At 43.1% G+C, this 12,069-nt stretch overlaps 1 long non-coding RNA gene across 1 annotated transcript; it reads left to right on the forward strand.

Annotated features, from left to right (window-relative positions):
- Positions 1 to 2,981: 2,981 nt before the first annotated feature.
- On the forward strand, positions 2,982 to 4,986 carry LOC123959555. Its single transcript, XR_006822334.1, has 3 exons — positions 2,982 to 2,997; positions 3,775 to 4,165; positions 4,661 to 4,986. It is a non-coding gene; the product is annotated as an uncharacterized LOC123959555 (long non-coding RNA).
- The last annotated feature ends 7,083 nt before the right edge of the window (positions 4,987 to 12,069 follow it).

The following is a 12,069-nucleotide window of genomic DNA, read 5'->3' on the forward strand; positions in this document are numbered from 1 at the left end:
GGATGAGTTTAAGGATTTATTTAAGAAAAGATAAAGGTGAGCAAACTTACTGTGGTAGGTCCAGATAACGAAATGTGGAAACAGACCAAATAAACAATGTAATCCAAAAGCTGCTAATCCAATAAAGTGGCAAAAATAAATCCACTGACAAAAAATAGAAACAAGAATCCAAAACAGAGAGGCAGGAGTGAAACGTAAATCCTAAAGAAAAATGGCAGTGTTACAGGTGAACGTACAGAGCAGAAAACACACAACATGGTCATCTGATAAAGACTGAACAGAAATGAGGACAATAAATTGAGGGTGATTCCGAATAGTCGAAGATTCGATGATTCAACAGGAGGAGCCTGATCAGCCTGTCAGTGTAACGTGTGTGTGTGCATGTGTATAAAGAGAGAAAGAGCACCAGCTGCGCCGGTGTTGTGCCGACTTGTGGGGGCACGCCCAGCAGTACGTTCGAATCATTGACCACCACTGATGAACCACATAAAGAATATTATAACGTTTTTACAATGTGCATGCAATTCTCGGCGGGCATGCACAACTCCGTACAAGACCGGTGAATAGCAGGCTGTTAGGAAAATCTTTATCAAAGAACGACAGTCACTGGAGTCGCGATCAATGATCTTTTACTTGCAAGGAGTCAATACATGCACTGCAATGAATGCAGAAGTGACTGACGTAAAAAAAGTTTGACAGTCTGCTTTTACACAATTGGTTATACTCATTGTTTTCAATGTTATTACAAGGTAGCGGAATCTTTACCTATGTCACATGTCACTCAGGTACAGACAGGAACTGTTATCTAGCTTTCACCCATAGGCATTTCCTGTCTATCTCTATGCAGAGATGGGGACTTGAGTTAGAGACTCGTACTCGAGTGTGACTTAAGTCACACACACAGTGACTTGAGACTCGACTTGAGACTCGTCCTCAAAAGACTTTAGACTCGACTCCGACTTGAGGTGCGGGACTCGTGAACAATGTTGATTTTTAGGAAACGTCTGATGAGCTTGCCGTTATTCCCTCCCTCGTTACCTATAACCTGCCTATGTAACACGTAGCATCTGCTGCGCACGGCCGCGCTTGAGAGAGGACAACAAACACCGGCAGCTGCTCCGCCATTCAATATAAACTTTGGCTTTAAAACTGAATAAAACAAGACCCAAACAAAGACGCGCTGAACGCAAATAGGTAAGTAACCTGTGGTGAGTAAACATGTTTAGCTCAGCATTGGCCATCTAACGTTAGCTTGCTTCTTGCTGCAGCTACGACCTATGGGAGGTTTGGTCCGACTGTCGTTCGTTATGAAAAGATGAATGAGAGTTTGTTTACATGCCAAACTTGTGGTCGATTAACGTAATCATTACGTCCCGCTGGCTGCCATCACGTTAATTATTACCATTGGCTAGAAAGAGTTTATTGTTGATCATGTAACCTTACAGTTTTATTTAGTTACAACGTTTGAGAGTCTAGTGGTGTGTTGACTTACAGTAGTTTAAGCTGTCAGTGATTACATTGCACATTATGGTTGTGCTCTGTAAGTTAAAAACAGGTTACAGTTTATTGATTTGAGAGTCAGGAGGATGTGTTGACTTACAGTAGTTTATAAGCTGTCATTTACTGCAATGCACAGGTTGTGTTCTGTAAGTTAAAAACAGGTTACAGCTTTATTGCTGACCATGTAACTTTACAGTTTTATTTAGTTATAACATACACTGGGTTTGAGAGTCAACAGGGTTTGTTGAGTTACAGTAGTTTATAAGCTGTCATTAATTGTAGACGCATTGTACATTATGCTACATGGTTGTGCTCTGTAAGTTAAAAACAGGTTACAGGTTTATTGTTGATTATGCAATGTCACAGTTTTATTTAGTTAACGAGTCTGGGGAGTGTGTTGACTTACAGTATTTAATAAGCTGTCAATAATTGCATTGCACATTACATGATTGTGCTCTGTAAATGAAAAACAGGTTAGAGTTACAGAATTCCTTATAGCCATGCAGTTTTATTAGCAACCTGGATTGAACGCAGCAGGTGCCTCGAGAGACTTGAGACTTGACTTGGACTCTAGCTCAAAGACTTGTGAGCATCTCTGTCTCTATGCACCAGTTCCTGTTTTATAAGTTCACTGAGAGTGTATAAGTTCACTGAAAATGTTAAACGATTCTCCTTTTCTATTTCCAGACAAGCTTGCAACAGTTTAAAATACTTTTTTCTAACACAGGCGAGCAGAGCAGAGAGAACAGGGTCAACAATATGCCTCAGTTACAATATGCCTAGCTGTAAATGTACAGTGTAACTTAGAGTGACTAATGAATAGAGACTGCAGCTCTGCAACTTCTATAGATTAAAACGGAGGTACCATGTGAAACTGTGAGACTCATCAACTCCCCCTCATTCTCCACACTACCATATATACATGACATAGAACTTTCTGTTAAATGCTGGTTTTGAACATTACCATACCACTACGTTTTTATCATACATTTATATTAAGGATGCACCCAATGTTCGGCCACCGAAATTAATCGGCCGAAAATAGTAAAAAAAAAAAAAAAAAGAAAGGTTCGAGAAAGATGCAAAGATCGCCCTTCGCAAACGCTGTTCTGCTGAATTGTCTCCTAGCACATCCACTCTGTGGCTGACTTCTTGGAAAAGGCAACAAACGACCTGACCCATCCCATTGAGTGTTTCTGTCACTCGTTTCTGAGAATGCGATTAAGCTAGCCGCACCTAAATTTGGAGTGCACACGTATTCTAGCCTTTATGGTAACTGAAACAGACCAGTGCGAGCTGACCGGAGCTGACAGGCAGGTTAGTTAGCGACTTTATCCTGTAAGTTTCTTTCTTTACAAAGACAAGTGTTGCAGTATGAGAGTCCTACCTGAAGAGAGGCTGTGAAGTCTTCATGTTACGCGATACAAGAATCACTTACAATATTCGGACTTGATGAATTTAGCGCGAGGATACACAACGTCCGGTTTTCAAAATAAGGTGAATATACAGTATGGAAATAAGATTAATTGGATTATATTCACAGAAAGTATAAAACATATTACTATCCATTTACTTATAATGGACACATGTTATTTACTTTACTCGACCCACCCGCCATAGTCTCTCCAAATCCTCTGGGAAACACTGAGTAAAACGCACATTTTAACTATTTAATTTATGCAAAATATGCAAAATAAATGGAAAAAAAGTGAATGTACTTTTTCCAAGAATTTTTTTTTCGGTGCATCCCTAATGTATATGTGTAATTGTATATATTGTTTTTATTCTATTCTGTATGTATGTGTGTTCTGTGTGTGTAGCATGAAGTGGGCTACAACCTTAATTTCATTGCGCAGCCCTGAGTTGTAGAATGACAAATAAATGCACCTTGAGACTTTATTACTAAATACCATCATAAAAAAGCAAAAAGGAGTTAGACAGAACTGATCTGAATATCAGAATCAGAATCAGAAGGAGCTTTATTGCCAAATAGTGTTTTACACATATGAGGAATTTGCTTTGGTGTTAAGGTGCTACACGTAGACAAACATACAGTTAATCTAAATAAATGTAGAAATATATAAATATGGAATAGACAATGCAAGTTATAATACAACTATTTGCAGAGAAAGAACAACGTCGCAGATATTTACATGTGCATTATTCTGGTTTTGTGCATTGCAACGAAATATATAAATTGACAATACAAAAATATACACAACAAAGATTAACAGTTAACAACAAATATGTGCAATATGCCCTTGTCCCTGGCAGTGGCAGCAGCGTACCAGATGGTGATGGAGGAAGTGAGGATGGACTCAGTGAGACTCAGTCTACAGACCCAGCCGCAAGCTTTGATTGGTCAGTGACCTGTGACCTAAGCCACCTCATTGATAAAAACAGCAGCACAAGCTCTGTTCGTTCTCTTCTTCCTCTCTTCCTCTCTTCCTTCTTCCGGACGGACCCACAGGCAACAGCGGCCTCCCAGTTTGGCCTCCTCAGACCAGACCAAGCAGACCTCTCGGCTGCAATACAAGGTCCAGCAACCAGTTAACTCTGAGGAGAACAGACAGTGGCCAGACCCTCTCATCTGAATCACGACCCATTAAAGATTGCATCTAAACTATTCTTCACCACCTGGCTCCATCCACAACGGACCTGTCAGGTAACAACTACATACACCAAACACACACACACCCACACACACACACACAATTGTGGAAAACGAAAATAACTGAATACACTACTGATCAGATAGGAATCTCACCACAAATCCACACAGGTAAACTTCAGCACCTTTGATAAAGTGCAGCTCACAATCCCAAACAGAGCAAGGTTGCGCCTCAGTTTATATGTTGCCAAACTCTGCCAGCTACAATACCACTTGTCACAACTGTCCGGATATACAGCACGAGAGCAGGTTCACTTGATTACTCTCATGGTGTATGCCAGTTTCACATCAGCTGGGCGGAGTTGATTCGCGTGTCAACATTATCACTCATACATTTGTTATTCGCTGCGTGAGGAAAATGACGTGTGGTGTGAGAGCATGTAAAAAATGTCAGTTGTCTTCAATCAAAACAGTTGTTTCTTAATTAGTGGATGATATATCTAAAATTAGTAATCTCATATTGCAGTATTATTTCCTTTATGCCTACAGGTGACAATCATCAGTTATAGACGTTCCATTTCCAACAGCATTCCAACTTGAGGTGGTGGTGTCTAAATGTCACTACTTTGTGTTTTGGCTGGAGTTAAATGCCGTCTTTCGTGGTAATAATTAGCTCCCCTGTGTTATGTTGATGGAGTGTTGATCTCCTGTCAGGTAACTTTCTGACTAACCTGTAACAATAACTGGTGGGTTTTCTGAAGGATCTCTGCACAGGGTAGTGGGTTACAATAATTACTGCATCTCTATATATTTGCCTAAAAGCTGAGACAATGCAAGGGTCTGTCTAGTAGGGCTGACTGGACCTAAAGGTTGACTAATTATAAATTAAGGTAAAAAAGAAAAAAGGTTGTGTTGGCTTGTGTCAGAGCCAGTAAAAATGTAACAAGCAGGCCTCGGGTTATCACAATGGGACATATGTGGAACAGCTGTGGACCACCGAGAGACGGGAAACTAGATATTATTGAGTATATTTTACATCAGACCACAGAAAGCAAAAGACAAATACTGTCACTTGCAATGAATGATATGCAACATGCTCTATCCACAATGCAGCACCACGGATAGTGACAGTTGCCCATCATTCTTGTGATGGCCCAAGCCACACAGGGTAACAGCTAGAAATGGTAATACCGCGCACAAGCCTACCAGTACACAAGCCATGTTTTAAGTACACATGTTAAGTATTTTTTGCAGTTAGCCACACCCAAAACAATTCATGATTTCAAAATACAGCACAGTTTATTTGAGTTATAATATACATTTAGTTGCTTTAGCCATACACTGTTTAAATGGAGTGCACACATTTTCACATTGTAAGGTTATGTAAACATTTTCTGTTAGTTATAGTTGTCATCCATTTTGTTTTCCCCTTATGTGTAAATTGGTTTGGCCAAGCCACTATATATGTTCCCTTGTGTCTCATTCAGTTAGGTCAGTTTGTTCACTTCATTTCCTGATTTGTTGTATGCTGTTTTGAGTATAGTTGTATTTTGTTGACCTCTTTTATAAGCCTAGTTGTTAAGTTTTTGGTTTCTATTGTTCAACTTTTTGGGGGGTAAATAAAAAACACTAGTTTTCAACAAAAACACCTGTTCTCCTAATTGCCTGACTGTTTGGTCCCTGACAATTGGTGGCAGTGGTAGGATCATCCAGCTGAGGAAACAGGATTTTTTTTCTTCTCTTACCTTTTTCAGTGTTTTTTTTTTTTTTTTTTGGATTCTTTGGTTGCGACTCCCCCAACACTGAAGAAAGATGACAAGAGGAAAAGGTGGGAAAAGTGGGTCTACAGGCTTAACAGTGGCTCAGGAGGAGCAAGCCAGTGAAGAGGAAGAAAGTGGAGCTTCAGGAGGGGCTGATGACACAGAGGCAAGGCAAGTTTATTTGTATAGCACATTTCAACAACAAGGCAATTCAAAGTGCTTTACATAAAACATAAGCAACAAAGGGAAATTTAAAAAATACAACACATTACAAAAACAGGATAAAACAGGACAGTAAAAGTTACAGTGCAGTGTATAATCAGGGCACTGAAAATCTAAAAACAAAGCAAATGAAAACCGGACGTTACAGTGCAGTGAAAGGTACCAGTCTATGGCTTTAATTTAACTAAAAGCGGTGGTAAAAAGAAAAGTCTTCAATCTTAATTTAAAAGAACTGACAGTTTCAGCAGACCTGCAGTTATCTGGGAGTTTGTTCCAGATATACAGAGCATAATAATTGAACGCTGCTTTTCCATGTTTAGTTTTGACTCTGGGGACAGAAAGCAGACCTGTCAGAAATGTATTTTGGCCCTAAACCATTCAGTCATTTTAAAATCAATTCTCTGACATACAGGAAACCAATGTAAAGACCTCAGAACTGGAGTGATGTGATCCACTTTTTTGGTTTTATTGAGGACTCGAGCAGCAGCGTTCTGAATCAGCTGCAGCTGTCTGATGGATTTCATAGGGAGCCCTGTAAAGACACCTTTACAGTAGTTGAGTCAACTGAAGATAAATGCATGGATAAGTTTTTCCAGGTCCTGCTGAGACATAAGTCTTCTAATCCTTGATATATTCTTCAGGTGATAATAGGCTGACTTTGTAATTGTCTTAATGTGGCTCCTTAGATTAGAGTCCATGACTACACCAACATATCTGGCTTGGTCTGTGGTTCTTATCATTACTGATTGAAGCTGAGCACTGAGTTCAAATTGTTCCTCCCTGGCTCCAAAAACAATAACTTCAGTTTTATCTTTGTTCAATTCAATAAAATTCTGGCACATCCAATCGTTCAATACAGTCACTCAGTGCCTGTATTGGATCATAGTCCCCTGGTGATATCGTTATGTAAATCTGTGTGTCATCTGCATAATTATGGTAATTATGGTATGTTTTTCATAATCTGAGCCAGTGGAAGCATGTAAATGTTAAACAAAAGAGGCCTCAGAATGGAGCCTTCCATGGCTGCTGAAGATCCAATAATAATACTAAGACTGAAATTCTGCCACTGTCAGTGTTTAAATGGATGTCACTGAAGACCTTAACAAGAGCCGTCTCAGTGCTGTGGTGTGGTCGAAAACCTGACTGGAAGACATCAAAACAGTTATTTAGTGCCAAGAAAGCACTAAGCTGTTGAAAAACAGTTTTTTCAATGATTTTACTTAAAAAATGGAGATTTGATATGGGCCTGTAACTGTTCATTAGTGACCTGTCTAGATTGCTGGCTTAGAGTGGCTTAATGACTGCAGTTTTCAGGGCCTGTGGGAAAAAACCTGAGAGGAGAGACATGTTGACAATTTGTAGTAGAACTGAGGCCATGAATTTAGAAACATTTTTGAAAAAACCTGTTGGCAGAATATCAGAGGGTAAGGAGCCAACTCTGTCGGACTTGATGACCATTTTTCAGGCACACACGGGGCAGCAGGAGGCTCGAGAGGCAAAACAGAATGAGGTAACTGCAAGACAAGAACACTGTTTTAAAACTCTTCAACACCAGTTTCAGCATTTGCACTTAGAAGTTCAGGCCTGAACATCTGTGGTGCCAAACCCTCTTTCAGAAGACACTGACCCTCCAGATAGGGAGGTTCAATCATCCACTATACACCCTCTGCCAGACCAATCTGAGCCCATGATGACCACTCAATGTCACGCTCTGCCGGTCAGCCATTCTTTGTGTTGCACTTTTGAGTTAGTATCTGCCTTATAGTATGTTGGGTTTTGGGGGTCTGTCTTGTCTGTCGTCTAGTGTTTGGTAACCCTTGTCATGTCTGTTACCCCAGTTATCCCTCTGCATGTCTGTCTCTGTTTTCCCCTGCTATCTCTCCCTGCCTGTGCCTCATTAGCCTCATGTCTTTCACCTGTGTTGCTCCCGCCCTGCTTGTTAGTCCCTTTGTGTATGGTGTTTCTGTCTTGTCTTTGTCGGGTCATTGGATGTTGTCACCCTGTGTAGCAGTGTGTTTCGTGTCGTCAGCCTCACTCGTCGTCTCTCCCTGTTTCCCTGCCGTTATTGTATTTCTGTTGGACAGCCCTTGTTTTTGGACTCAGTCTATCAGCCACTCTGTTTGTAAGTGTGCTCGCTTTTTGTTATATTAAAACCACTGAACTATACCTGTGTCCTGCGTTTGGGTCCTCCAACCTGCTCCACCCTGCCTTCACCACAAAACCGTGACACTCAAACGGGGACCTTTGTTGGTCAGTCTTGCTCACAACATAAGCCCAGGTTGGAAAAATTACCTAATATTGATGACATTGAACATTTCCTGATTACATTTGAACGCCTTGCTGTAGCATACAGGTGGCAAAAAGCAGACTGGGTTTTTCAGATAATTCCATAACTAACTGGCAAAGCTAGAAGTGCATATGGACATTGATATCTCCCTTGACTATGACCAGGTAAAATCAGCCATTCTTGCCAAATATGACATTAACCCTGAGACCTACAGGTAGAGATTCTGCTCCCTAGAGGTGGACCCTGATGAGAGCCCCAAGGAGTTGTATGCAAGGCTCAAGGAGCTTTATGGGAAGTGGATCCAGTCTAAAGGTAAAACCATCCAGGAAGTTGGTGAAGTGATAATACTAGAGCAGCATCTGAGAATGTTGTCTCCTGAGCTGCAAGTCTGGGTCCGAGAGCATGACCCAGATTCCACCATGGAGGCTGCTAGACTGGCTGAGGTTTTTGTGGCTGCCTAAAAGAAGGGACATACAAAACCTTTGTGCCTTAGAAACTCGGTTAACATGACTCAGATGTGCTGTGTACTGCAAACTCAGGAGGAACCTGAGCTCAAGAAGGTCCAGTCTATTAAAATGAAAAACATTGAAGTTAATGGGATAATGCTCAAGGCCCTACTTGATTCCGGAAGTGACCAGACTCTTGTGCACAGGAAGTTTGTACCTCCCACCATAATCAGCTCGGAAGACACCATACCTATCTGTTGTGTACATGGGGATGAGAAGAGATATTCAACAGCTGACATGTACATAAAAGTAGATAGTAGGCAAACTTACCTGTTGAATATTGGCGTTATCGATAGCTTACCTTTTCCTGCTGTGCTAGGGAGAGACCTTCCAGTGCTGTTTGACTTGTTGGAGTCAGACCAAAGCCAAAAATGTAATGTAGTTGTTACCAGAGCACAGGCAACGAAATCCAGTGACTATTCTGAGACTCTATGTGCCCTGCCTTTCTACAATGAGGAGTTGGAGACAGCACCTGGGAAGTCTCGGGAAACTCACAGACAGAGATGGCAGGAGAAGTTCCAACATGCAGTGGTGAAGCCACCAACCCATCCTCAGCCAGTTACCCTTAGGATTTCAAATGCCAGATAAAATAATTGAAATGCAGAAAGCTGATCCATCTGTACTGTCTCTCTTTCCGAAAGCAGAGGGGAAGGAGCCCAGAGCTGGGCAAGACTCCAACAGAGATGAGTATATTCTGCAAAATGGCATGCTCTACCGTCAACAGAGGTCAGTGTTGCAGTTAGTGGCTCCCCAAGCGACTAGACATACCATACTCACCATGGGGCACTCTGTTCCCTGGGCTGGCCACCTGGGTAAGCACAAAACTACAGCACGCATCAAACGCCATTTTCACTGGCCTGGCTTAAACAGACAGGTAGCTGAATTCTGCAGAAGCTGCTCTCAGTGCCAAATAACATCGGCTAAAACTCCCTCCAAAGCTCCCCTCCGACCTTTACCCATCATTGGCACCCCATTTGAGCACCTGGGAATGGATATTGTGGGTCCTGTTGAAAGGAGTAAATCAGGGAACTGGTACATGCTGGTCAGACTATGCTACAAAATACCCTGAAGTTTTTCCACTTAAATCTATAAAAGCAAAATCAGTTGCTTTCTGGGATCAGTGGCTGCCTTATCTCCTCTTTGCCTACAGGGAAGTATCCCAACCCTCCACTGGTTTTTCTCCCTTTGAACTTTTGTACAGGCATGAAGTGTGAGGTCCTCTCTCGCTATTGAGAGATTTGGGAGGTTGGCAAGGGGAATGGGGAATCAATTAATATAATATCCTATGTTGTTCAGATGAGGGAGCGGCTGGAAAAGATCAGCAAACTTGCCCACTCTTATATGGTGGAGGGCCAGCAACAGCAGAAGTCCTGGTACGACCGGTCAGCCAGGCAGATATCCTTCAACTCAGGACAGAAGGTGCTGGTGCTCCTCCCCAGTGACGATAACAAACGTCTTGCAAAGTGGCAGGGACCATTCGAGATTTTAAAGAAACTTGGGCCCACCACAAACCAGGTAACAACCCCAGGGCGGCTACGGTCCAGCACGACACTTCACATAAATCTCCTGAAGGAGTGGGTGCAGCGACCTGAACAAAAAGAAGTGATGTTTATCAGAGGTGTGCAGAAGGAGGAAGTGGATGAACAGTACTTGCCTTCAGCTGGGGCTCCAGGGGACCACAACCTCAACCACCTCTCTGAAGAAAAGCAGCTTCAGGTGAGAGAAATCTACTACCTCCTCCAATCACACGCACGCACTTGCCCACTGAAATTTTATCCTGCACGTAGCTGACCAATAGGACGTTGTGACCGATATGTGCGTGACGTATAAATAGCAGTGTCCCTACTGCCTCAGCAGTGGTAGAGGGCTCCGCCTGTGCTTATAGAACTAGGGTTACTATATCGTAACCTTCGTTCTATCTCACACAGGCTCTGCCCTCTACTGGACTCAGTGGGTGGAGCCCGATGACTGTCCGCCCTAGCCACGACAAAACCAAAGTCCACCGCACCAACCCGGTCGGCCACAGGTCGGCCAAAGCCCCGACCACCACATCACCTAGTGACAGAATGGTGGGACACCCCTGAGAAGGTCACTGGACCAATAGGGGCTTGGCCTGACCATTAACACCTGCACTGTCCTGACTTCTCACTGAAACGTCAGGCACTGCCAGTGTATGTTCCCCCTCTACACCCAGTAGTCACCAGACCCTCACTTTTCAGATCCTAGGTCACACTTGCGAGCTGGATCCTGAGAAGGAGCCCGACATATCCTAGAAATAGAAACGCACAAACTGGCACAGTAAGGACCAAGATGCCATTGTGCAGATCTCTTCGACACACCCCGCTGAAAAAGGGCTGTAGACACTTCCACACTTCCGAGTGGAATGTGCAAGCACCGCTAAGGGTGGGTCTGTTCCCACCCGTGTACAGGCTTGGGAGATTCACTCACAAAACCAGCTGTCCAGGCTCTTCTTGGACAGGGTTTTAATGACTGCACAATCACTGAAACAGACGAACAGCTGACCAGTGCATCGAATGGGGGCTGTGTGCTCTACATAGGACGTTAGTCTAGCACACATGGACACAACAGATGCACTCTCACCACCCTGCACCCTGAGTGGGGTAGGGGGGTAGAAAGCATCCAGATTTATTGTCCTGGATCTGAACATGCTCCTTATGTTCTTAAGAACAAAGGAGGTGTGTTGTCTCAATCCAGCTGCACTGTGGACACCAAGAACCAGCATGCAGCTGTGGTGAACCGACAGGCACACAGGCTCACTCACCTTCTTAGCAGAGGTGAGAGCAAGGCGCAGGGCTGTTCAAGAGATAGCATTTTCAATGAGAACTGCTCCAGGGGCTCATAAGGTGCAGATATTAGAGCCACCAGCAGAAGCAGCAAGTCCTACTGAGGCGCCGAGAGACAGGACACCGATCTGTGTGGAGATCAATCAAGGCTTCAATCTCTTCATGACCATGAGGTCGTGAATAGCGACCACAAAGCTCTTCAGTGGATGGAAAGAATGAAGGACACCAATGGCCGGATTACTTGGTAGTATCTGGCACTACAACCTTTCCCCTTCATCATCAAGCACATCCCTGGCAAGGACAACAATACAGCTGACTACCTCTTTCACAATTCCAGCAAAGTCCTGAAGGGGGGGGGGGGGGGGGGGGGGGAGCCCAA

The sequence above is a fragment of the Micropterus dolomieu genome, linkage group LG20, assembly GCF_021292245.1.
Source record: "Micropterus dolomieu isolate WLL.071019.BEF.003 ecotype Adirondacks linkage group LG20, ASM2129224v1, whole genome shotgun sequence".
NCBI classification, from domain to species: domain Eukaryota; kingdom Metazoa; phylum Chordata; class Actinopteri; order Centrarchiformes; family Centrarchidae; genus Micropterus; species Micropterus dolomieu.